The sequence below is a fragment of the Arachis hypogaea genome, chromosome 19 (genome assembly GCF_003086295.3).
Source record: "Arachis hypogaea cultivar Tifrunner chromosome 19, arahy.Tifrunner.gnm2.J5K5, whole genome shotgun sequence".
Lineage (NCBI taxonomy): Eukaryota > Viridiplantae > Streptophyta > Magnoliopsida > Fabales > Fabaceae > Arachis > Arachis hypogaea.
In genome coordinates, this window is record NC_092054.1 from 84167727 (window position 1) to 84195655 (window position 27929).

The window sequence follows — 27929 nt, forward strand, 5'->3', positions numbered from 1 at the left end:
GGTCTGTAAGTCTACTTTAATTGAGTATAAATTTCATCCCCATAGCTATTTTGTAGAGTAAATTAAGTCGCTTGGAAGCTGCGCTGCTTGCTGGAAATTCAAAATCGATTTATAAAAATAGGGCAGCATTTCCAATTGACTATTAATTAATCAAATGAAGTGCTATGAACCTGAAATTTATTTATTATAAAATTTAGGGATGTTAAGTGTATCCTCACCAAAATCTAGAAGCAACAAATTAGAATTGAATTTATAATGGATTTTTAAAAAATAGAGCTGCCTGCTATTTTCTGAAATTTTAGGATTACAGTAGCAGATTTTCAAAATTTGTTATCAAATTCAATTCTAATCTAAATGTGATAAAATTCAATTCAGATCAAAAGATAATGTCCAAATTTTGGCAAAAATATATGAACTTAGTCAAATAAAAATGCGTAAGTTGTCCCTAGGGAAATCTAAAGTTAAAGGTGATGTGGAGGTACGTTTAATTACATGGTGATTGATGAGTATTTTGTTGGAAAAATGAATTTCTCCCAAAACACACAAATCTAACCGGCAAGTGTACCGGGTCGCATCAAGTAATAAAAACTCACGGGAGTGAGGTCGATCCCACAAGGATTGAAGGATTGAGCAATTTTAGCTTAGTGGTTAATTTAGTCAAGCGAATCAAGATTTGGTTGAGTGTTTTGTGATTTGCAGAAATTATATTGCATGGAATTAAAGAGAACAGGGAATTAAAGTGCTGAATCTTAAAGAACAAGAAATTAAATGGCAGAAACTTAGAATGCAAGAAATGTAAATTGCGGAATCTTAAAGTGCAAGAAATGTAAACGGCTGGAATTGTAAAGGGAATTGGGGATTGGATTTGCAGAATTTAAACAAGGGAAAGTAAATTGCATCAAGCAGAAAAGTAAAAGAGTGTTTTGGGTTGAATCGGATCTGAAGCAAACAAGTAAATGAACATGAAAAGCAAAAACAGAATGTAAATTGGAATTTCAGATCTCAGGGGTCCAGAGACTAGAAAACCAGGTCTAGATCTCACTACCTTCCTTGATCCAACAAGAACAATTGCAAGGGAAAAGTAAATTGCAAAGAAAGTAGATGAAGAACAATTAACCCAAACTGAAATTCAATTAAGCAGTAAATAAACAGAGAGATCCAAGGATGAGATTGAAACAGAATTTCTTCAATTCTTCAACCCAAGATCCAAGACAATTGTAATAGAAATTGAAAGCAATAAAACTGAGAGGAAGAGAAGTGAATTCTCCTTCCCCAAGACAAAGAAATTAAAGATCACTCAATATCCAAAGCTCTCCGAAAACTATTATGAAAATTTAAAAGAAAAGCTCTCCGAAGAACTTGAATTCTATCCTATTTATACACTTTCTTCAAATGATCTTCAAGCCTTGAGTTGGGCCTTTGCTCTTGGTGGAATTGGGTTGAAAGAGGCCTTGGTTGATTGCTCTTGAAGTTTGGAGAAGAACCAAAGTGAACCAATTGAACTGGGTTGGAGTTTTGCAAAAGTTGGACCAAAAGTTGGAGCAAAAGTTAGGGTCTAACTTTTGGTCCAACTTTTCATATCAGCCAACATAACTTGCTGATACTCACATTGGTGCAAAAGTTAGGGGTCTAACTTTTGCACCAACGTTGGCCTTCCTTGGTGCACTTGTGGCGCCAACGTTAGCCTCAAAGTTAGGGGCTAACGTTGGCGCAAACTTTTGCTCCTCCCCTTGTAGTTTTCATGTGCCAACGTTAGCCTCAAAGTTAGGGGCTAACGTTGGCGCAAACTTTTGGTGCCCAGGGAGTGTTTTTTCTCATGCCAACGTTAGCCTCAAAGTTAGGGGCTAACGTTGGCGCAAACTTTTGGTGCCCAGGGGTGTGTTTCATGTGCCAACGTTAGCCTCAAAGTTAGGGGCTAACGTTGGCGCAAACTTTTGGTACCCAGGGAGTGATTTTCAAGTTCCAACGTTAGCCCAAAAGTTAGGGGCTAACGTTGAGGCTAACTTTTCACCCAAAAGTTTGTGCAAAAGTTTGAGGCTAACTTTAGGTCCAGCTTTTTGCTTCCTGGTTCAATTTCACTTATTCCATTGTCTTCTCTTTACTCCTAGCTATTCCTTCTTGCTTCAACCTTTCTCCAAGCTTTCTTCACCTATCATTAATCAACCAAACACATCAAAGCTATGCTTAAAATCATGAGATATTCATTCTTTCATAATATGTGACAATTATAGTATAAAATCTCATGAAATAGCATGAATTCATACATGGTTGATTCAATCAAAGGAAACATGAAAATCTACCTAATTGGCTTGCTTGTAGCTCAAGAAAGTGCATAATTCTAATGAAAACAAAAGAAAAAGACTAGTTAAAATAGGCTAAGATGACTTGTCATCAGTGATTCGGAGGTATGCTTAAGTTATGTGGTTATGAGGAGGTATGCGTATTCGTAAGGTGATGCGGAGGTATAATGAAAATAGAAGAAATGAGAAATAATGGATGAAAAGGATAATCGAATATTTCTTGTTTGATTGGGCCTTTGTGCCAATTTCTAATGTGGAAGTGCCCACTTAACTGATAACCTAAGGTTGCTATTGTGAGAATAGAATTCGTTGTTTGATTGGGCCTTGTGCCAACTGTTAATGCGAAAGTGTCTACCTAATTGATAGCCTAAGGTTGCTAATGCGGGGCTGTTCGCCTAACTGATAGCCCTCTTTTTATCATGACGCAAATAGAAATGTGAGTAACATTATTGTGATTTGGCCTAACTGACACAGGTAACCATAACGCCAAGGTATCCTAAGTGACGTAGGTTCACCTATGATGATACCAATGTGCCTGACTGATGATGCGTGGGCATCGTCTCTGTCTTTTCCTAGTAAATTTGCACTTGAATTGCTAAGTTTAATCAATATTTAATATATTTTAGCCACTATAAATACGACTTTGATTTGTGTGCAATTTCTGTTTATTTCAGGTAGCATTCGGATGGATTTGAAAGAGTTTTGTAGCAGAAAAGGAAGCAAGCGAATGATGCTGTCAACCCCGACCTCCTTGCACTCAAATAGAAATAACTTGAGCTACAGAGGTCCAATTGACGTCATTTTAGTGGCATTGGAAAGATAACTTCCAGAGCTTTCCAACGAGATATAATAGTGCATACTTTTTCTCCAGCATTCTCGGCCTCCTCCACATTAAACTTGTGCTTTTTCAAGTTCAGCGGGGGAGTCCACGCACTAAAGGAGGATCACGTACCATCCCACAACCCAAGTTCAGCGTGGATTCAATGAAGACTAATAAGGAAGCCCCTGTCCATCCCACGCTGAACTTGAGGTTTTCCAAGTTCAGCGTGGATCCTCAATACTCCAGTGGTCCCCAGGCACTCATACAAGGTTGCGCATGAAATCTTATAAATTTTGATTTAATTTTATTTTATTTATAATTAGGAAAAGATATTATTTTAGTTTTAGAAAATATATTCTACATTAATTAGGATTAGGTATAAAAAGGAAAAGAATCAGCCCTTCGGGTTTCTCTCTTCTCTCGAACCTCATTCCACAATTTACAGTTTTTCAGAATTCTTATTTTCTCTCTGAACCATGAGCAACTGAACCTCCACTGTTAAGGTTAGGAGCTCTGTCTATTGTATGGATTGATACTATTATTTTTCTATTTTAATTCATGTACTGATTTATATTTCAAGAATTGTTTTCGTTCTTTATTTTATAATTTGGGTGGAACGGAAGTATGACCCTTTTTCTAATTGAGTTCTTGTATAACTTGGAAAAGCTCTTTACTTGAACAACAGCTTGAAAACATATTCTCCTAAACTTGTAATTATCTGGACTTAACGGGATACGTGACATATAATCTTCTTATATTTGGGTAATTAGGGTTTTTGTGGCACATAAACTAGAATTGAACTTCACCCTCTAGTTGGAATTAATTGACCAAGGAATTGGCGGTTGATGAATTTTAGAGGAGACTAAAAAGGTCTAAGGAATTAGGGTTTAGTCACATATAGTTTCCATGAATTAAATCTTGCATGATTAAAATAGTTAGTAAGAAAAGTCAATCCAGAAAATAGATAATTCTGAAGTCTTAACTGTTTTTCCATATATTATTCACCACTTGTTTATTGCTTGCTTTTTAATATTTTGAATTTACTGTTAATATTTTTGAACCATTAAACACTCTTTTATGTTTGTCTAACTACGTAAATCACTCAATTATTGTTGCTTAGTCCATCAATCCTCATGGGATCGACCCTCACTCACCTGAGGTATTACTTGGTACTCTGCACTCTAACGTAGAGATTCCCACTTTCTTTTATTTTCTGTCTATTTATGAGCATGAATAGAGACAAGGAACCTCTTTTAGACCTTGATCCTGAACCTGAAAGGACTTTGAGGTGGCGTTTGTAACAAGCAAGACTTTAGAAGGCTGCAGAGTCCATTATGGATCATAATAATGCTGTTAATGCCAATGTGGCAAATTCAGTTGGGAATGAGCAACCTAGAAGAGTGCTTGGCTCTTACACTGCTCCTAATGCAGACCTTTATGGCAAAAGTATTGTGGTGCTTCCAATAGCTGCAAATAATTTTGAACTGAAGCCACAGCTAGTTACTCTTGTGCAATTGTCAGTATCATGGACTCCATCAGGAAGACCCAAATCAGTTTATTTCTGATTTTCTGTAGATTTGTGATACCGTAAAAACCAATCGAGTGAATCTTAAGGTGTACAAACTCATGCTCGTCCCATTTGCTGTGAGGGATAGAGCAAAGCTGTGGTTAGATTCTCAAACCAAGGAGAGTCTGGATACTTGGGACAAGGTTGTCACTGGCTTTCTGACTAAATTTTTCCCACCTCAAAAGCTGACTAAGCTAAGGGTGGAGGTTTAGATTTTAAGACAGAAAGATGGTGAGACCCTTTATAAAGCTTGGGAGAGATTCAAGCTACTTACTAGGCAGTGCCCTCCAGACATATTCTCTAGATGGACTCAACTGGATATCTTTTATGAGGGCTTATGTGAAATGTCCAAGATGCGCTTGGATAATTCTGCAGGTGGTTCTTTGCACATGAAGAAGACACCAGAGGAGACTATTGAGCTTATTGAGTTAGTTGCTAACAACCAATACTTATATTCCTCCAACAGGAATCCCTTGCACTCTGAAACCTCTCAGAAGAAAGGCATTTTGGAAGTGGAAGCTGTTAATGCTCTTCTTGCTCAAAACAAGTTTATGTCTCAGCAAATAAATCTACTTACTCAACAATTGAGTGCAATGTAAGTTTCAGCTATCAACACCTAAAATCCACATCAAGAGGTCCCTTATGACATGACAGGTAATTTTATACAAAATGAAAATTATAATTATGCTCAATCTTCTTCTGAATGGGTCAATTACATGGGGAGTGCTCCTAGAAATCCCAATAATGATTCCTATTCTAAGACCTACAATTAGGGGTGGAGAAATCACCCAAATTTTGGGTGGAGAGAGCAACCTCAGAGGCCACAGAATTTTAATAATAATTCTCAGGGTAGTTTTCAACAGAATAATTTTAATAACCACCAGTTTCAGTCATCTCAGCAAGCAACTTGTAACAGCCTAGCCTTTAGCCCCAAAGAAACGATGTTTTTTCAGGATCAAACGGAATTTTTATGGAATTTTCAGGAATTTTAGTGTATATAAGCACCTCCACTACACAGGTGCTATGTCATCAAGCTGCTGAGTCAGCAGCTTGACTGCACCAGACACCTCTCCTGATCTAAGCAGGAACGTCACGAAAAGTTGCATTTTTGACCACTTCGGGTCCGAATTTCAAAATTCTGATTTTCGTGGTTAGTCTCATTGTGACAAGCCGGTCTCGAATTTCGAGAGAAAATTATATTAATATAATATTCATATATTATTATTTTATTTGGAATATTATATTATTATTTCTCTACTGTGGTTAATGTTGATCTATGTTTAGTAATATTATAACTGAGCTAGAAATCTACCGGTAATGGATAGTACCGCCATTCTTAGATGAACTTAGCAATGCTAATGCTTCATCATATATCTTTTATTCTCATGATTATCATTTTACTAGTATCATTTATACTATTAACGCTCATGCTTATCCTTTACTAGTGTAATCTGATGTAGCTAGTTTTAGTAATTATCTTTAAAATGATATTTTATTATTAAACTCTGATGAGTCAGCACCCTGTGACACGTGGCTCTCCCAGAGTTAGTCAACACATGTTTCCTTTCTTTCTCTCCAAGAAAAGGTTTCTTAAGAGAAAAGTAAGAAACACTTGTATTCTAATACATCTAGCTTCAGTAATTATCCTTTCTTGAGATATTTTTCCACCAAACTTTAGGATAATTCTTATCCTAACCCCATGGGTCCCTAGACTCATCATTACAATAATATTTTCTTCCAAGGCAAGCCAAAATTCAAAATTTTCATGAAAGGAAAATGATAGAAGTTCCATGAAAGCTTCAAGCTTCTTTCTCCGTTCTTTCTCAAACTAAAACCCCTATCAAAAATCTAATCCAACCAAAATGATCACCTCTTCCTCCTCTTCATTGCTATATCAACTTTCATGGAGTAAATCAAGGCATGATGGCTGCTCCTCCTCCTTGAAGTTTCAGCCCTGGTGGAAACTCAAGCTGATCATGTTTTCTATTAGGATCTCTTGTTCAATCACCATAGACTCTAAGAAAAATTGATTTCTAGCTGTCTTGAGGTGAGGAAAACCATCTTTTCAACATCATAAAACCTATTTTTGATGTTAAAATAGGCGTAAAAGTGCTTTTGGAAGCTTGTTTTTGGCTCAACTTTTGGCAGCAGCAAAGGAGGTAAGGTTTGGTAAATTAATCAATGATTGGTTGTGTTCTTGAAGTGTTAAATCAGATCTTGATCCTTGGGATTTGATTTTGAGTGTTTGTGTGGTGGTTTGATCATGAAATCTTGTTATTTATTGCTTGAAAATCAAGCTTTTGATGGCTCTGATGTTGCTGTTGTTGCTGCTGGAAAACGTGGATTTTCAGCCATGAAGTTCAAGAGATTTGAAATGTTTTTTATGTGTATTTTATGGCTAAAATATTTCCCTTTGTTTTGGTAAAAATCAGGTAAAAATCGGATACCGAAAAGATTGGCAAACTAGCTGAAAATCAAGAGGAAATCTGATGAACTTTCAGAAAAGTGTTTTTGGTGTTTGAAGGATGTGAAAACATTTTTTTTATAGTTTTGGGGGTAAAAATGCAATTAATAAAAAATTTGAGGTTGAAAATTAATTAATAAGAAGTTGAGGGACTAAAATGCAAATATTAAAGTTAAGGGGGTTAAAATGCAATTACCAAAAAATACAGGGATCAAAATGCAATTTTTGAAAGTTGAATAAAATATTATTATTTTATTATTAAAATATTAAAATATTATTTTATTGTTAATATTATTTTATTAATAATATTATTTTATTAATAATAATAAAATATTGATAAAAAGACAGTTTTTCCTAAAAGCCTCGGGAAGGCAGTTCTGAGTCCAGAATTCTTTAATTCTCTTTATTAAAAACCTAAGGAAAAGTTCAAGAGAAAGTATTGACGTATGTATGATAATGAAAAAGGATTTAGAAACTTTCATACATGTTAGAAAGAAAATAAGTTAAAAGTTGTATGGCAGTGTGCTTGACTTTACGGGGTAAATAGAGAACTGTGAAATGAGATCATTGTGATGTTGTGATGCTTGAATTATGGTTGTGGAAAGATGATAAAAATGATTGATGAGTCATGGAAAGAATGGTTATATGTGGCTTATGAGCCTTCGGGTGATGCTTGTGAATATTATGCGGGGACGCCCGTATTGTGATGTTGCTTCCCAAACAGGCTGCGGTAGAGATGTACCAGCCCTGCAAGTTGAATGCTTGGTAGAGGCCTGATTCGCATACCTGTAGTATATTGAGATTTGAGCAAATACCAGCCCTACAAGTCGAGAGTACTTGGTAGAGGGTATGCGGTACTTAATCTGGGATTAAATTCTGGGAAGGCCTTTTCTTACTTGGAGGGTCGGATTGCGTCAGGTGCGGGTCGAAACCGACAAATGAGCTCATTACCTGCAGTAGGAACAGACATGCATCATACTCGTTTGTGCATATTTTAATTGCTTTGCCTATGTGAATAATTCTGTTTAATTGCTAACTGCTATACTTGACGTAACTGCTCTTGATTGTGTTTGAACCTCATTACTTGTGTTTGTAACTGATTATTTAGATTGTGGTGATTGGATGCTGATTGAGTTGTTTGGGCCTGAGGCCGTGACTGGTATGTTCGAGGTCTAGTTCTGTATAAAGTATCTGTCTGGTTCAACATAGACTTAATGAACCTATGCTTGGAACAGGATGATCATTTATACCGCGTATGTAACTTCTTTTATGTTTATGATCTAGTAAAGTATGAAAAATCATACTCTTATAGCATAGACTTAATTGAACCTATACTTGGGACAAGTTGGAATTTCATACCATTAGGAAACTTTTAAGATTCTTATATCTCGAAAAGGAGTTTGGATTTCTGGTTAATTATCTGATTTCTATTCAAAAGGTTTTGAATATTTGATTGTTAAACCATCGACTTTCAAGGGATTTTGAAACTTGCAAACGGACATTATAAATGGATCTAACTAAAAATCCCGACCTTACTAAGAACTCCCCAATTATTACCCCTTACACCTCTTCAGATGGACACGGAAATCCTGCTCTACGAGATTAATCATCCGTACATCCACGACGACCCAGTGCGCAGCTGCGAGTATTACATCCGTTGTGCGGCACCTTGTGTACATAATTATATAGTATGTGATCTTGAGATCGAGGATATCTCTTCTGGCAGTAATGAGTCAGATGAGGCACCAGCGAGCAGGCCTTATCACCTGCCCAATGGTTTTCTGTGAGGGGCTTTTGGATTAGAGACGAGGAGACCTTTGAGGCGTCCACTCTAACTCCGGTACCTTAGAGTATCTCCCCCAGTTTTACTAGCATGCTCAGAGGGAATAGGCATGTCATAGAGTTAGGCTAGCCTGGGTGCTAGCTTAGGGGCTTTTGGACAAGCCAGGCCCTGGGACGTCTTATGTACATATATGTATATATTATATGAACCACTAACTGAGAGATGTTGTATCTTAGTCCTGTACTAGGTTAACTGAGCTACTCTTGTATCATGATGTGTATTATAATGTGATGTTTTATATATTGCCTTCTACTATTCTATGATTTCGTATGCTTATGTTTTCTTATATATTATATGTATGCGACTCTAAACTACTATTGTTTTTAAAAAGAATTACTCGTAAAGTCGCGAGGTGTTAACAACGAACAAGCTTATATATATAATTAAATATTACTTAAGTTGGGGAAACAAGTTGGTAACGTTCAACTTCTAGTATGATCATGACATGCTGGAAGTTGGGCCGTTACAATTTAGTATCAGAGCGGTCCTTCCTGTTAGAGCTTGGGGAATGGACTGGATCATGCTTCATTGCATGCTCTGTTGTGTGTCTCATGCTTATAGGATATCCATGTGATATGTGTTGCATGATTGTCTTTGTGCCTTCATTTTGAGAATGTTCACGCCTAACTTGAGGTATTGAGACTAATCACCTTGGTATCGATTGTTCGGTTTGAACAAGATTAGGATGAGTTCCCAAAGACGTAGCGCTCAGGGAGATACTACCGCTAACATTCCATACGAAACGATAATAACCTGTTTGCTACGATTCACGCTATGGCTGAGGCTGTGCATGAAACAGTGACTAATACTACTCAAGCAGTTAACCGTTTGGGAAAGCGTAATGGTGGTAATGGAGGAAGAATGAGATAGGATATGGGTAAGCGATCTCAGCAGGCACAGTTGCGACCAATATGTAGGCAGTGTGGAAAGGAGCAAGGAGCTAGACCTTGTCAGTCTACAGGTATTATCTGTTTCTCTTGTGGTCAACCTAGACACATGGCAAGGGATTGTCTGAAGAAGCCAATACAAGGGGTAGATAGGCCGCGACAGCAAGGATGTGTGTTTGCTATGACTGCTGACGATGCTATGAAATCAGACTCCCTAATCCAAGGTCATTATTATGTCAAATCTCAACTCTTAACTGTACTGTATGACTCTGGTGCATCGCATTCTTCTATTTTTGTGGCTATTGTGCATGAGTTGGGATTAGATTCTACTGTGTTAAATTATGATCTGATTGTTCATACACCTATATTTCAGAATGCCTTGACTAGACGAGTGTGTCAACAGGTACCTTTTGTTATTGAGGCTAGGACTTTCATACATAACTTGGTCGGCTTGCCTTTATGTGGTTTAGATATTATCTTAGCTCTAGATTGGTTGTCTAAGCATCATATTTTCCTTGATTATTTTAAACAAACCACTATATTCCCAAAATTTGGCATGCATATTGAGTGAGTTGAGTTTTGTATCTTCTATTCGAATTCTTTCAGAGTTACCTTTAGTAGTAGTGGGTTAGAAGGTTATGTTGTATTATCTGCTAGCTCAGGGAGTAGTAAACAAGACTTGGTAAAAATCCAAGAGTTCAAAGAGTTTCCTGATGTTTTCTCGGATGACATACTTGAGTTTCCACACCAGGAAGAGAGAGTTTAGTGTTGACTTAGTGCCTGGAACCGGACCAATTTCTATGGCACCGTATCAAATGTCATCATTGAAACTGGCAGAGTTAAAAAAATAGTTAGATGAGTTATTGAGAATGAAGTTTATTCATCTGAGAGTATCACCGTGGGGAGCTCCAGTGTTACTAGTAAAGAAGAAAGATAGTGGGACGAGATTGTGTGTAGATTATCTGTAACTAAACAAGATTACAATCAAGAATAAGTATCACTACTGAGGGTAGATGATCTAATAGACCAGCTGAGAGGTGTGATAGTATTTTCTAAGATTGATTTGTGATCGGGTTACCATCAAATTCGAGTGAAGGACTCGGATATGGCTAAGACTGCCTTTTGAACTAGATATTAAGAGCATGGAAACTGTATGTGAAACTATTAAAGCATGAGTTTTGTTTGGTAAAAGTGGAATTCCTGGGACATGTGATCGCACAAGGTGGTATAACCGTAGATCCTTCAAAGATCGAGGCAGTGGTATAGTGGAAATAACCCATGACAGTTACGGAGATTCATAGTTTATTGGGGTTAGCAGGATATTATCTGTTTATTGAAGGTTTTTCACAGATAGCTTTGCCCTTGACTTACCTCACAAGGAAGGAAGTTCCGTTTGAATGGACAAAAGAGTGCGAAGAAAGTTTTGAAACTTTAAAGGAAAAGTTGACGACGGCATCAGTTTTGATGTTACCAGACCCACAAGAACCTTTTGAGGTGTAGTATAATGCTTATTTTAAGAGATTTGGATGCAGATTGATGCAGCATAGGAATATAGTGGCATATGCTTTGAGATAGCTGAGACCTCATGAAAAGAATTATCCGACACATAATCTAGAATTAGTGGCAGTAGTTTTTGCACTCAAGATCTGGAGACACTATTTGCATGGAGCTCAATTGAAAGTTTTCTCCGATCATAAGAGTCTGAAGTATATCTTTGATCAGAAAGACCTTAATATGAGATAGAGACGACGGATAAATTCTTGAAAGATTATGACTTTAAGTTAGGCTACCATCCTGGAAAGGCAAAAGTAGACACAGATGATTTAAGTCGGAAGAATCTGGGCATATCCTGGATGACGATGAAGGAAGACTAAATGATCTCGGCCTTTGAAAGTTTAAAACTAGGAATAAGAGAGACAAAGCTGCATTTTAGTACAACATATCACCTACAGACTGATGAGCAAATAGAATGAACGATTCATAGTTTGGAAGATATGTTGAGATCTTGTGTGAAAGATCAACAAGTTAACTGGGACAAATATTTGCCATTGGTTGAGTTTGCTTATAACAATAGTTATCAACAAAGTATCGAAATAGCACCATATGAAACCCTATATGGGAGAAAGTGTCAGTCACCATTATGCTGATATGACGAGGAAGGTAGGATTTTGGGGCCAGAATTAGCACAAGAGACTACTAAATGGATTAAGCACATTTGAGAGAAGATTCAAACTGCTCAAAGTCAACAGAAGAGCTATGCAAATATTAGGCATAGGCCCTTAGAGTTTAGTGACGGTGACCATATTTTCTTAATAGTGACACCTACAATTGGGATAGGTAGAGCTCTTAGAACTAAGAAATTGAGTCCACAATAGTTAGGTACTTTTCAAGTTCTTAAAAGAGTCGATCCAGTAGCATACCAAATAGCCCTCTATTCTTATTTGTCAAACCTTCACGATGTTTTCCTTGTTACACAACTCAAGAAATATAATCCCTACAAAAGCCACATTTTACAACCAAAGACAGCACAGCTACGAGCCGACTTAACATATCAAACTTTACCAGCCAGAATTGTGGAACCCAGTGACAAACAGCTGAAAGGAAAAATAGTACCATTGGTTAAGGTGGTATGGGAACAAACTAGTATTGAAGAGTACAAATGGGAACTAGAAGACAAGATGAGGAAAGACTATCCATTTCTCTTTAGAGGTAATTGAAGTTTTGAGGACAAATTTTTCTTTTAGGAGGGTAGAATGTAATGGCCTAGCCTTTAGCCCCAAAGAAACGACGTTTTTTCAGGATCAAACAGAATTTTTATAGAATTTTTAGGAATTTTAGTGCATATAAGCACCTCCACTGCACAGGTGCTATGTCATCAAGCTGTTGAGTCAGTAGCTTGATTGCAATAGACACCTCTCCTGATCTAAGTAGGCACATTGCGAAAAGTTACGTTTTTGAACCACTTCGGGTCCGAATTTTAAAATTCTGATTTCCATGGTTAGTCTCATTATGACGAGCCGGTCTCGAATTTTGAGAGAAAATTATATTAATGTAATATTCATATATTATTATTTTATTCAGAATATTATATTATTATTTCCTCTACTGTGGTTAATGTTGATCTGTGTTTAGTAATATAATAACTGAGCTAGAAATCTACCAGTAATGGATAATACCGGCATCCTTAGATGAACTTAGTAATGCTAATGCTTCATCATATATCTTTTATTCTCATGATTATCATGTTACTAGTATCATTTATACTATTAATGCTCATGCTTATCCTTTACTAGTGTAATCTGATGTAGCTAGTTTTAGTAATTATCTTCAAAATGATATTTTATTATTAAATTCCGATGAGTCAGCACCCTATGACACGTGGCTCTCCCAGAGTTAGCCACCACATGTTTCCTTTCTTGCTCTCAAAGAAAAGTTTTCTTAAGAGAAAAGTAAGAAACACTTGTATTCCAATACACCTAGCTTCAGTAATTATCCTTTCTTGAGATATTTTTATACCAAACTTTAGGATAATGGTTATCCTAACCCCCCATGGGTCCCTAGACTCATCATTACTATAATATTTTCTTCCAAGGCAAGCCAAAATTCGAAATTTTCATGAAAGGAAAATGATAGAAGTTCCATGAAAGCTTCAAGCTTCGTTCTCCGTTCTTTCTCAAACTAAAACCCCTATCAATAATCTAATCCGACCAAAATGGTCAACTCTTCCTCCTCTTCATTTCTATATCAACTTTCATGGAGTAAATCAAGGCATGATGGCTGCTCCTCCTCCTTGAAGTTTTAGCCATGGTGGAAACTCAAGCTGATGATGTTTTCTTCATGTTTTCTCTTAGGATCTCTTGTTCAATCACCATAGGCTCTAAGAAAATGTGATTTCTAGCTGTCTTGAGGTGATGAAAACCTTCTTTTTACCATCATAAAGCTTCAGCCTTCATGGTTCATATGGTTCTAAAGTTGTTTTTGATGTTAAAATAGGCGTAAAAGTGCTTTTAGAAGCTTGTTTTTGGCTCAACTTTTGGCAGCAGCAAAGGAGGTAAGGTTTGGTAAATTTATCAATGATTGGTTGTGTTCTTGAAGTGTTAAATCAGATCTTGTTTCTTGAGGCTTGATTTTGAGTGTTTGTGTGGTGGTTTGATCATGAAATCTTGTTGTTTAATGCTTGAAAATCAAGTTTTTGATGGCTCTGATGTTGCTGTTGTTGCTTCTGGAAAACATGGCTTCCCAGACATGAAATTCAAAAGATTTGATGTGTTTTTTATGTGTATTTGATGGATAAAACATTGCTCTTTGGTTAGGTAAAAATCAGGTAAAAATCGGATCTCGAAAAGATTGAATAACTAGCTAAAAATCAAGAGGAAATCTAATGAACTTTCAGAAAAGAGTTTTTGGTTTTTGAAGGATGTGAAAATTTTTATTTTTATAGTTTTGGGGTAAAAATCCAATTAATAAAAAATTTGAGGTTGAAAATTAATTAATAAGAAGTTGAGGGACTAAAGTGCAAATATTAAAGTTAAGGGGGTTAAAATGCAATTTCCAAAAAGTTCAGGGATCAAAATACAATTTTTGAAAGTTGAATAAAATATTATTATTTTAATATTAAAATATTAAAATATTATTTTATTGTTTATATTATTTTATTAGTAATATTATTTTATTACTAATAATAAAATATTGATAAAAAGACAGTTTTTCCTAAAAGCCTCGGGAAGGCAGTTTTGAGTCCATAATTCTTTAATTCTCTTTATTAAATACCTAAGGAAAAGTTAAAGAGAAAGTATTGAGGTATGTATGGTAATGAAAAAGGATTTAGAAACTTTCATACATGTTAGAAAGAAAAGGAGTTAAAAGTTGTATGGCAGTGTGCTTGACTCTACAGAGTAAACAGAGAACTGTGAAATGAGATCACTGTGATGTTGTGATGCTTGAATTATGATTGTGGAAAGATGATAAAGATGATTGATGAGTGATGGAAAGAATGGTTATATGTGACTTATGAGCCTTCGGGCGATGCTTGTGAATATTATGCGGGGACGCCCGTATTGTGATGTTGCTTCCTAGACAGGCTGCGGTAGAGATGTACCAGCCCTGCAAGATGAATGCTTGGTAGAGGTCTGATTCGCATACCTGTGGTATATTGAGATTTGAGCAAATACAAGCCCTGCAAGTCGAGAGTACTTGGTAGAGGGCATGCGGTACTTAATCTGGGATTAAGTTCTGGGAAGGCCTTTTCTGACTTGGAGGGTCGGATTGCATCGGGTGCGGGTCGAAACTGACAAATGAGCTCATTACCTGCAGTAGGACCCGACATGCATCATACTCGTCTGTGCATATTTTAATTGCTTTGCCTATGTGAATAATTATGTTTAATTGCTAACTGCTATACTTGACGTAACTGCTCTTGATTGTGTTTGAACCTCATTACTTGTGTTTGTAACTGATTATTTGGATTGTGGTGATTGGATGCTGATTGAGTTGTTTGGGCCTGAGGCCGTGGCTGGTATGTTTGAGGTCTAGTTCTGTATAAAGTATCTGTCTAGTTCAACATAGACTTAATGAACCTATGCTTGGAACAGGATGATCATTTATACCGCGTATGTAACTTCTTTTATGTTTATGATCTAGTAAAGTATGAAAAATCAAACTCTTATAGCATAGACTGAACCTATGCTTGGAACAAGTTGGTCATTCATACCATTAGAAAACTTTTAAGATTCTTATATCTCGAAAAGGAGTTTGGATTTCTGGTTAATTATCTTATTTCTATTCAAAAGGTTTTGAATATTTGATTGTTAAACCATCGACTTTCAAGGGATTTAGAAACTTGCAAACGGACATTATAAATGGACCTAACTAAAAACCCCTACCTTACTAAGAACTCCCCAATTCTTACCCCTTACACCTCTTCAGATGGATACGGGAATCCTGTCCTACGAGATTAATCATCCGTACATCCACGACAACCCAGTGCGCAGCTGCAAGTATTACATCCGTTGTGCGGCACCTTGTGTACATAATTATATGGTACGTGACCCTAAGATCGAGGATATCTCTTCTGGCAGTAATGAGCCAGATGAGGCACCAGTGAGCAAGCATCATCACCTGCCCAATGGTTTTCTGTGAGGGGCTTTTGGATTAGAGACGAGGAGACCTTTGAGGCGTCCACTCTAACTCCGGTACCTTATAGTATCTCCCTCAGTTTTACTAGCATGCTCAAAGGGAATAGGCATGTCATAGAGTTAGGCTAGCCTGGGTGCCAACTTAGGGGCTTTTGGACAGGCCAGGCCCTGGGACGTCTTATGTACATATATTTATATATTATATGAACCACTAACTGAGAGATGATGTATCTTAGTCCTGTACTAGTTTAACTGAGCTACTCTTGTATCATGATGTGTATTATAATGTGATGTTTTATATATTGCTGATGAGCGGATAATTTATACGCTTTTTGGCATTGTTTTTAGTATGTTTTTAGTTTATTTTTAGTATATTTTAGTTAGTTTTTATTATGTTTTTATTAGTTTTTAAATAAAAATCACTCTTCTGGACTTTACTATGAGTTTGTGTGTTTTTCTGTGATTTCAGGTATTTTCTGGTTGAAATTGAGGGACCTGAGCAAAAATCTTATTCAGAGGCTGAAAAAGGACTGCAGATTCTGTTGGATCCTGACATCCCTGCACTCAAAGTGACTTTTCTGGAGCTACAGAAGCCCAATTGGCGCGCTCACAATTGTGTTGGAAAGTAGACATCCTGGGCTTTCCAGCAATATATAATAGTCCATACTTTGCATGAGATTTGATGGCTCAAACAGGCGTTCTAATTCTGCTCAAGAATTCTGGCGTTTAACTCCAAAACTGGCACAAAAGCTGGAGTTAAATGCCCAAACTGGCACAAAAACTGTTGTTTAACTCCATGAAAAGTCTCTACACATGGAAGCTTCAATGCTCAGCCCAAGCACACACCAAGTGGGCTGGGAAGAAGATTTATGCATTAATTACTCATTTCTGTAACCCTAGGCTACTAGTTCTCTATAAATAGGACCTTTTGATATTGTATTTAAATCTTTGGACGTTTAGTCCCTAGACCTTGGAGGCTGGCCATTCGGCCATGCTTACACCATTATCACTTTTTTATTTTCAATGGTGGAGTTTCTACACACCATAGATTAAGGTGTGGAGCTCTGCTGTCCTTCATGAATTAATACAAAGTACTATTGTTTTTCTATTCAACTCAAGTCTATTTCTTCTCCAAGATATTTATTCGCACCCAAGAACATGATGAATGTGATGATTATGTGACACTCATCACCATTCTCACCTATGAATGCGTGACTGATAACCACTTCTGTTCTACATGTAAACAAGCTTGAATGTGTATCTCTTGGGTTTCTAATCTAAGATTAGAACTTTCGTGGTATAGGCAAAAATTATTGGCGGTCATTCTTGAGATCCGGAAAGTCTAAACCTTGTCTGTGGTATTCTGAGTAGGATCTGGGAAGGGATGACTGTGACAAGCTTCAAACTCGCGATTGTTGGGCGTGTGACAGACGCAAAAGGATCAATGGATCCATGAAAGAGCGGAAGATTGATGGTTTAGAAGTTATGGTAAATACTCGTTGCAAGTATAGTTACTAAACCAAGCAATCAACCTTTCTTACAAATGTTTTAGTTGTCACAAGTAACAAACCTCTTTTTAAATTGTTAATCGAAGTATTCAAACCTCGGGTCGTCTTCTCAAGGAACTGCAGGGAAGTATGTTCTTATTATTGGCTATGAAGGTTGTAAATCGAGGTTGAGAGTAAGGTATAAATATGACAAATAATTTAAATGGCAATTAAAATAAATAAATACTGTAAAGCAAACTTTTGGCAAGGTATGAGAAATTGGAAATCCAGACTTATTATCTTTATCAATAATAATGAAATTTGAATCTTAATTCCACTTAGTCAACCTTTGCTAAAGCAAAGAAAAGTAAAGGGACTAATTAGTTTGACCTTTGAATCCTAGTTATTTCCTAAGAAAAGATTGGGATTATTGAAGTTCAGTTCAATTAGCAAAGATAACAGTTATCAATTATATTGAGCTAAGATAACTCCTGACTTACTGATTTCTTAACCAAGACCAAAAGGGAAAAGAGTAAAATTACTGGAATAAAACTATCCTCAGATGGGAATAATTGCAACTAATAAATAAACTAAAGCAATCATAAACTAAAATACCTCAAATAACATTAATTCAAAATAGTGATCTGTAACATGGAAGAATTCATAAATTAAATAGCAAAAGTAGTCAATCCACTAAAATAATGGCATGAATAAAAGTAAAAAGGAAGCTTAAAGTAAAGGAGCATTAAACCTGGGATTGAGAGTCACTCTTAAAACTAAGAGAAGTCCTAAATCCTAATCCTAAGAGAGAGAGGAGAGAACCTCTGTCAAAACTAAATCTAAATCATGAAAACTAAACTAAAGTGGCGAGCTCCCTCTGAATGGATGCATTCTCCCACTTTATTGCCTCTAATCTGTGTTTTTCGGGCCGAAAACTGGGTCAAAAACAGCCAGAAATTGCCCCATGCATGTTCTGGTATGTTCAGGTCGCGGACAAGTGACGCGGAGGCGACGTCCACGCGACCGCGTGGATTGAAGTTCGCAGATGCGATGCGTCCGCGTAGATCACGCGTTCGTGTTGCCTAGCATCAGGGCAACTATGGTATATTATATATCAATTCAAAGCCCCGGATGTTAGCTTTCCAATGCAACTGGAACCGCGTCATTTGGACCTCTGTAGCTAAAGTTATAGCCGTTTGAGTGAGAAGAGGTTAGGCTGGACAGCTTAGCAATTTCTCCAACTTATTGTATTCCTTCCACTTTTGCATGCTTCCTTTCCATCCTCTGAACCATTCCTGCCCTGTAATCTCTGAAAACACTTAACACACATATCAAGGCATCTAATGGTAATAGGAGAGGATTAATAATAAGTAAATATAAGATCAAAGAAGCATGTTTTCAATCATAGCACAAAATCAGGAAGAAAATATAAAACCATGCAAATATTATGAATAAGTGGGTAAAGAGTTGATGAAATCCACTCAATTGAGCACAAGATAAACCATAAAATAGTGGTTTATCAATCCTATTCCAACATGATCGAGAACCGACAGATGATTAGCCGTGCGGTGACAGCGTGCGTAGAACATTTTCACTGAGAGGACGGGAAGTAGCCATTGACAACGGTGATGCCCAACATAAAGCTTGCCATGGAAAGAAGTATGAATGATTCGAAGAAGGCAATAGAAAAGCAGAGGTTCAGGAGGAACAAAGCATCTTCATATGCTTATCTGAAATTCCAACCAAAGAATTACATAAGTATCTCTATCTTTATTTTATGTTTTATTTATCTTTTAATTATCAATTCTCCATCACCATCTGAATTTGCCTGACTGAGATTTACATGGTGACCATAGCTTGCTTCAAGCCGACAGTCTCCGTGGGATCGACCCTTACTTACGTAAGGTTTATTACTTGGACGACCCAGTGCACTTGCTGGTTAGTTGTGCGGAATTGTGACAAAGTGTGATTCATGTTTAAGAGCTCCAAGTCCTTTGGCGCCATTGTTGATGATCACAATTTTGTGCACCAATTGCCTTCTACTATTCTATGATTGCGTATGCTTATGTTTTCTTATATATTATATGTATACGACTCTAAACTACTATTGTTTTTAAAAAGAATTACCCGTAAACTCGCAAGGTGTTAACAATGAACGGGCTTATATATATAATTAAATATTACTTAAGTTGGGGAAACAAGTTGGTAACGTTCAACTTCTAGTATGATCATGACATGCTGGAAGTTGGGTCATTACACAACTTCTCAGCCCCAGCAGAACAATAATTTGGAAGCAATATTGGCAAGTTTTAGACAGAAAACCAGAGCATCAATCAAGAACTTGGAGATTCAGATGGGTTAATTAGCCATAAAAGTTAATGAAATTGATCAGACAACCACTAATAGCCTTCCTAGTAACACAATTCCAAATCCAAGAGAGGAATGCAAGGCTATCACCTTGATAAGTGGACAAGTGGCAAGTACGGAAGCACAAGTTAATGAGGAGCCAGTTGAAAAAGAAGATCCAGAGGAAAAGAAGGAAGAAGTAGAGTACGTCCCTCCAAAGCGTGCGGACAATCCATTCCCAGACTCTCTTGACACCTATCCTACATTGCCAAAGGCTCTTGAGTACAAGCCTAAAATGCCATATTCTCAGAGACTTCAAAAGGAGACCAAGGACAAGTAGTTTTCAAAGTTCTTGGAAGTCTTTAGAAAGTTGCAAATCAATATTCCTTTTGCTGAGGTTTTGGAGCAAATGCCTCTCTATGTCAAATTCATGAAGGAATTGTTGTCAAAGAAGAAGCCTTTAAAGGGAGATGAGACAGTGGTCCTGACTAAGGAATGTAGTGCCATCATTCAGAATAACTTGCTAAAGAAGATGCCGGATCCAGGGAGCTTTCAAATTCCCTGTACCATTGGGAGCACAACCTTCCAGAAAGCGTTATGTGATCTAGGAGCAAACATCAATTTAATGTCCTTGTCTGTGATGAAGAAGTTGCAAATCCAAGAGGCACAACTCACAAGGATAGCATTACAGATGGCAGACAAATCTATAAAGCCTGCATATAGACTAGTGAAAAATATCTTGGTCAAAGTGGGTAAGTTCTTCCTCCCAGCAGATTTTGTGATTCTTGACATGGGGGAGGATGAGAATGCCTCTATAATTCTAGGAAGACCATTCCTAGCCACTGGGAGAGTTCTAATTAATGTGGAAGAAGGTGAATTAGTGCTTAGAGTGCATACTGAGCAACCGGTCTTTCATGTCTTCAAAAATATACATTTAGCAGGTGAAGAAGAGAGGTGCATGCAGACTGAGCTTATTGATCCAAACCTTAAAGAACCCCTTGATGATGCACAGTAGAAATTGCAGCTTAAACCTCATTTGGTGACATCCAATAAAATTCCTCCTAACATCAAACCTAAGTTTGGTGTCGGGAATGCATCATCCACCGAAGGGGAGGTTCCCAAAAAGAAGAAAGTACCCAGGGGATGGAGAAACAAAAAGATCCCCACTGAAGGTTTCTCCCCAGGAATGAAGGTGGTGTTGACTAGCAATCCAGTGTGGACTTATATAATAAATAGAATTCTCTCTCTGGAGTATGTTGAGCTACGTTTTAGGGACACAGGGAGAAGATTCACAGTGAGGGGAGAAGAGCTGAGCCCCTATGATCCTCCTCCTTAGAGGAGCTGACTGTCAAGCTAATGATGTTAAAGAAGGGCTTATCAGGAGGCAACCCGATAATTTCGTATCCTTAATTATTATTTTCCGTAGCGTTGATTATATTATTTGTTTAATTTTTACCGAGTTTTTACTATTTTCCTTTGTTTTACTTGTGTTTTGATCATGTAGAATTTTTACAACAGGAACCAGACACTTAGAAAAATTTTGGAACACTTTGGAGAAGGTTGGGTCTGCCAGTTCCACGCTGAACTTGGAATTTTCCAAGTTCAGTGTGGCATATGCGTGCAAATTGGAAGGGAGCCTCTGCCAAGTCCACACTGAACTTTGAAAATTTCAAGTTCAGCGTGGCATACGACGTAAAGTGGGTAAAAATGCTTGAAGACCCATGCTGAGAACGACGTAATTAACGTGAATCAGGGCCAGACTCCACGCTGAACTTGGAATTTTCCAAGTTCAATGTGGATACATGCATACAAAGAGAGTTGCTTTCGGGATGGTCCACGCTGAACTTGGTCACTTCCAAATTCAGCGTGAAAAAAAAACTATGGGTCCACGCCGAACTTGGGCTGCACCAAGTTCAGCGTGGAGAGGAAGAATACATACGGGGCTGCGGCGCTGAACTTGCCCCCTATCAAGTTCAACGTAAAACCATATATCTTAAGCAAATCCTTCCCAAATCACTTCCCTCTGGTCCCCACACCTATTCATTGATTCCCTTTCTTTCTTCCCTTCCCAACAACTACCATTCCCCATTCCCAGCCTTCCTGAACCATTAGCCCCCAATCTTTCCCAACAACCTGTATATGACTATATATATATATATATATATATATATCTTTTAATTATTTTCACCTCTCTTGTCCTTTTATTATTCTATTTTTTTATACACTAATATTTATTTTTCCTCCTCCATCTGTCTTTTTATGTCCCTCTCTATTTTCAGTTCTTCTTTGCTTGAGGACAAGCAAACTTTTAAGTTTGGTGTTGTCGCTTAGCTTGTGGATTTTCTGTTTATTTTAATGACACCAAAGGGAGGCGAATCATCTTCAGGGAGGAGCACAACCTGAAAAATAAAATGGCCACTAGGATAACTGAGGTGGTTGAGTTCCTTTCATTCTATATTACTTCTTACTATGTTATATTCCTATTTTTTTGTCTACCTTGTTATTGCATGATCAGTTGTTATTTCAATTCCTAGGTCTTAGTTTAATTTGCTGTTTATTTTGTTATTTGATTTTTTTCTGAAAGGGTGTCTCATGTATTGCTCACTGAGCTTGAATCAAAAGAAACATAAAAAGATGTAATGCATAAGAAATTGAGTTTATACTTAAGATTAGTCTCATTTACTTAAATGTGGTGGTATTATTGCGATTCTGAATACATGACATGAACAGTGCATATTTGAATTTAAATCAAAGGATGTTGATGTATGAGGAACAAGAATTTAGAGAACTATTATGAATTCTCTGAAATAAACAAAAATTTAATCCTTGAAGCAAAAAAAACAGCAAAATAAGCATAAGAGCAAGGTCCAAGGCTCTGAGCATCAATGAATAGGGAGTCTGAAAAGATTAAAATCTCAAAGAGTTATTTTCCTAGTTATATGCTTGTGGTATTCTTGTTTCAAATAATCCTTGAGATGGAATATTTAGAGTCATGACCAAATGCATTCAGCAGGGTATGCCAAACTCTTTTAGCACCATTGTCTGGGAGAAGCTGAAAGAGCAATTAGAACTTAGAAAGAGTTCCCCAATCAAGTGCTTGTGGTGTTCTTGTGTTAAGTGAAGCTTGAGAAAAAACATTTAAAGTCACGGCTAGACTCAAGGTGCAAAGCACCAATTCAAGAAGTAAAGGATATATGCTGTGTTCAAGGATTAAACTGAAGAATAAAGATCAGAGAATTCATAATATAATCCAGATTCTAATTCCGAACGACAGTGACAGTCCTCTGATTCAAAGGAGAGTGAGATGCCAAAACTGTTCAGAACGACAACAGATAAACCCCACCTTAAGGAGAGACCTGAGCATAACTGAATTCTCACTTCTCCTGCAAACTCACATCTTGATCAGGTACTAATTTTGGTTGCTTGAGGACAACCAACAATTCAAGTTTGGTGTTGTGATGCGTGGGCATCGTCTTTGTCTTTTCCTAGTAAATTTGCACTTGAATTGGTAAGTTTAATAAAGATTTAATATAGTTTAGCCACTATGAATGCTACTTTGAGTTGTGTACAATTTCTATTTATTTCAGGTAGCATTCGGATGGATTTGACGGAGTTTTGTAGCAGAAAAGGAAGAAAGCGAATGATGCTGTCAACCCCGACCTCCTTGCACTCAAACAGAAATAACTTGAGCTACAGAGGTCCAATTGACGTGATTCCAGTGGCATTGGAAAGCTAACTTCTAGAGCTTTCATGATGTATAATAGTGCATATGTTTTCTCCAGATTTCTTGGCCTCCTCAACGTTGAACTTGAGCCTTTTCAAGTTCAGCATGGAGTCCACGCACTAAAGGAGGATCACGTACCATCCCACAACCCAAGTTCAGTGTGGATTCAATGAAGACTAATAAGGAAGCCCCTACCCATCCCACGCTGAACTTGAGGTTTTCCAAGTTCAGCGTCCTTAATACTCCAGTGGTCCCCAGGCACTCATACAAGGCTGCGCATGAAATCTAATAAATTTTGATTTAATTTTATTTTATTTATAATTAGGAAAAGATATTATTTTAGTTTTAAAAAATATATTCTACTTTAAGTAGGATTAGATATAAAAAGGAAAAGAATCAACCCTTCAGGTTTCTCTCTTCTCCACAATTTACAGTTTTTCAGAATCCTTATTTTCTCTCTGAACCATGAGCATCTAAACCACTACTGTTAAGATTAGGAGCTCTGTCTATTGTATGGATTGATACTATTATTTTTTTTATTTTAATTCATGTACTGATTTATCTTTCAAGAATTGTTTTCGTTCTTTATTTTATGAATTTGGGTGGAACGGAAGTATGACCATTTTTCTAATTGAGTTCTTGTATAACTTGGAAAAGCTCATTACTTCAACAACAGCTTGAAAACATATTCTCCTAAACTTCTAATTATCTAGACTTAACGGGATACGTGACATATAATCCTCTTATATTTGGGTTATTAGGGTTTTTGTGGCACATAAACTAGAATTGAACTTCACCCTCTAATTGGAATTAATTGACCAAGGAATTGGCAGTTGATGAATTTTAGAGGAGACTAAAAAGGTCTAAGGAATTAAGGTTTAGTCACATATAGTTGCCATGAATTAAATCTTGCATGATTAAAATAGTTAGTAAGAAAAGTCAATCCGGAAAATAGATAACTCTGAAGCCTTAACTGTTTCTCCATATATTATTCACCACTTGTTTATTGCTTGCTTTCTAATATTCTGAATTTACTGTTAATATTTTTGAACCTTTAAACACTCTTTTCTGTTTGTCTAACTAAGTAAATCACTCAATTATTGTTGCTTAGTCCATCAATCCTCGTGGGATCAACCCTCACTCACCTGAGGTATTACTTGGTACAACCCGGTGCACTTTCCAGTTAGTTTGTGGGTTATAAATTCCGCACCAACTAACATAGTAAAAAACCGTATTCAGGGTTCGCTCTGAGTAACGTCGGGTTGCGGGTAGACAACCGACGCATGAGCTCATGGCCTGCACTAGGAACAGGCATGCATCATAAATTGTTTGCGTATTTGATTGTGATTGTTTACTGTTCTTTCTTTCTGCTATGTGCTATCTGCTTCTTGCTAATTTTCTATTCTTTGATTCTTGTCTGTATTTTTAGAATTATATGATTTAAAATTTCTCCAAAGCTTAGAATAAGATAGTAAAGCTAGGAATAACAGTCATAGAGCATAGCATAAAGAGCGGCATTAATACCAAAGGAAGATGTCAAGATAGAGTTATGACAGAACCCATGATGCAAAAATAGCCAAGAGAATTAGCAAGCGAGCCATATAGGTTCTCACCCCTTCCTTTTCCATTTTTCCCACAGATGGAGAATTTTGACTTGACTGCCGCCAGTAGAATTCTATTCAGAGAGGTACTAAAGGAGCATGTGTTTTTGGACTCTACAGGGGATGCTCGAGACTAGTCCTGAGATGGGGCCTGCAGACTTGAGCCTCGATGGTGAAAAGAATGTAGGATAGATGGTCTTTATTCTTTAGACTTTTCTTTCCCTCACTTTTGTAGTTTTTTTTAGGGATAGGACTTGATATTTTCTTTTATTAGTCTGAGTACTAGCTTATGAGTTTTTTATATGAACCAGGTATCTAGGAAGTTGTCAGTTGTATATACGTCTATATATATATGTATATCTAAGTATGTCAAGTTTGTGTGACCTAACCTGAGATGTATATGTGTATGAGAGTTTTCTGTAATTTTGTTGCTATTTTAATTTTGCTATTAGTTTGGTATTTATTTTATATTATAAATCTCTAATGATATTTTTTTTGCTACTAACGAGTTTGTCAAGAAAAGCATATGATAAAAATAAGCTAACATACGTGATTCTGTTAGTACAAAAGGCTCATATGTAGTAAATATTATCGAGTCTAGAATTTTATAGGGTACTGGGAAGTAACACCTGATAACTGACAGTGATCCGAACCTGTCAAAAATTGGGTCGTTACATTATGCGTACGCACAACTTGCAAAATTCACAGGGTATGCATACGCACACCCCCTCGTGCGTACCCACGAGTCTCACCAATGCTCTGGTATGTGTAACACCCTAATTAGTCTAAGCTTTACCCCGCGTCGTAAAGCAAAGGTTAATCAGAGATTACGACAGTTCTAAGCTCCTACATAATATATATATATATATATATATATATATATATATAAATAATAGTATAACCTAGAAGCCCGATGAAGGATAAAGCTCAAAAACAGGATTTACAAAGCGCAAAATGTACTATCGAAGCTTCTAATTTAAAGCACAAGATACAAATAAGATATAGCAAAAGATAGTAGTATAATATCATAAGAGTCTAGACACGGCTCGCGGAGTTTAAGTAAGCTAGCCAAATACATACCATACATGAATCCAGACAGTAAAATCAGCTTATACATGTTTTGTTCTCTCAATACATGCCTCTAGGCTAAAACAAAATACAAAAGTGAGAGATGTATAGCAAAATAAATCCAAAAGACTCAGAAGGTATCCAGATCCTCCGCTTCTGTCACCATCCAAGCAACTCATCGAGGTGGGTTGCAACCTACATCTAAAAAACACAAAAGAAATATGGTATGAGAATCGGAGGTTCTCCGTATGGTAACTGATAAACCACTATTTTATGGTTTATAATGTGTTTAATTGTGTGGTTTTATCATGATCTTTACCCACTTATTCATATGATTAGCATGCATTTATATTTCCTTCCTAAAATTATTACATGATTGAAAAATTGCTTCCTAGAGACTTTTAATTATGTATTTTAATTCTCCTTTATTCCATTCGATGCCGTGATCTGTGTGTTAAGTGTTTCAAACTTTATAGGGCATGAATGAGTTGGAGGTTGGAAAGGAAGCTTGCAAAAATGGAAGGAACACAAGAAATTGAGGAGATGACCAGCGAGAAGTGACGCGGCCGCATGGCTCACAAGACCGTGCGGAAGAGAGGAAATCGCAGCGACACGGCCGCATGGCTCACGCGACTGCGCGGATTGGAATAGCACAAGTGACGCGGAGGCGTGGACGACGCGCCCGCGTGGCAAAGCAAAACGCCGAATGACGCGATCGTGTGACGTGCGCGATCTGCATAATCTGTAGAATTCGCTGGGGGCGATTTTGGGCCCTGTTTTGACCCAGTTTTCGGCCCAGAAAAGCAGACTAGAGCCAGAGAACATGCAGAAACGAAAACAACATTCATTCTACACAGTTTTTAGTTTTTAGAGCTAGTTTTACTCCTCTTCTAGGTTTTTCTCTCTCTACACATTCATAGTTCTTAGGATTTTTTAATTTCTATTGTTCTTTGCATTGGGATATTGAGAAGAGTTATTACCTCATCAAGACTTCGTCATTCTAGTTCGTTTTCTTTACTTGCCTTTACTCTTCCATGTCCTTTAATATACTCAATTTTACTATTGGATTAGTTTAGAATTTATTAATATAAGAGTTACTTTTATTTTTAATTGATTCCTTTGAGTTTTATTTATCATGTCTTTCTTTAATTCCCTTCCCTATGTTATGAGTTCTACATTCACAATGAGCGAGTAGTTCCCTAACTTGATGGGGAGTTGATTGAAAGGAACCCTTGAGCTGGAATGCTCGAAAGAGAAATTATAATTGGGTTTATTGTTGGATTGCTCTCTAGTCACTAACGCCAGTCCTTCCAAGTAAGCGGATTGGGACTTTTGAATAGAAACAGCATTCCAACTTGTTTGACTTTCCCTTACCTAGTAAGGGATAACTAAACAGAACAACCTTCAATTATCAATTAATCTTGAGAGTACTGCAACAAGAATAGGGTTTCCAACTAATCAACTCCCAATCAAGGCCTTTATTTAAATTACTTAATTTCCCCAATTTAATTTCCTGTTTATTCAACTCAAACTCTTTTTGAAAACATCTGATTAATAAAATAGCACACCTTTCTGCAACTCGTTGGGAGATGACCTGGGATTCATACTCCCAGTATTTTAATTTTAATTTTTGTGACAACCCTTCTAAATTGATAAGCAGATTTCTGGTTGGTTAAGAACTATACTTG

The 27929-nt window shown here is 37.0% G+C and overlaps 1 non-coding gene across 1 annotated transcript; it reads right to left on the reverse strand.

Annotated features, from left to right (window-relative positions):
- Nucleotides 1-4878: 4878 nt before the first annotated feature.
- LOC112780338 (small nucleolar RNA R71) lies at nucleotides 4879-4985 on the reverse strand. The gene has a single exon (XR_003191182.1). It is a non-coding gene; the product is annotated as a small nucleolar RNA R71 (small nucleolar RNA).
- Nucleotides 4986-27929: the final 22944 nt, after the last annotated feature.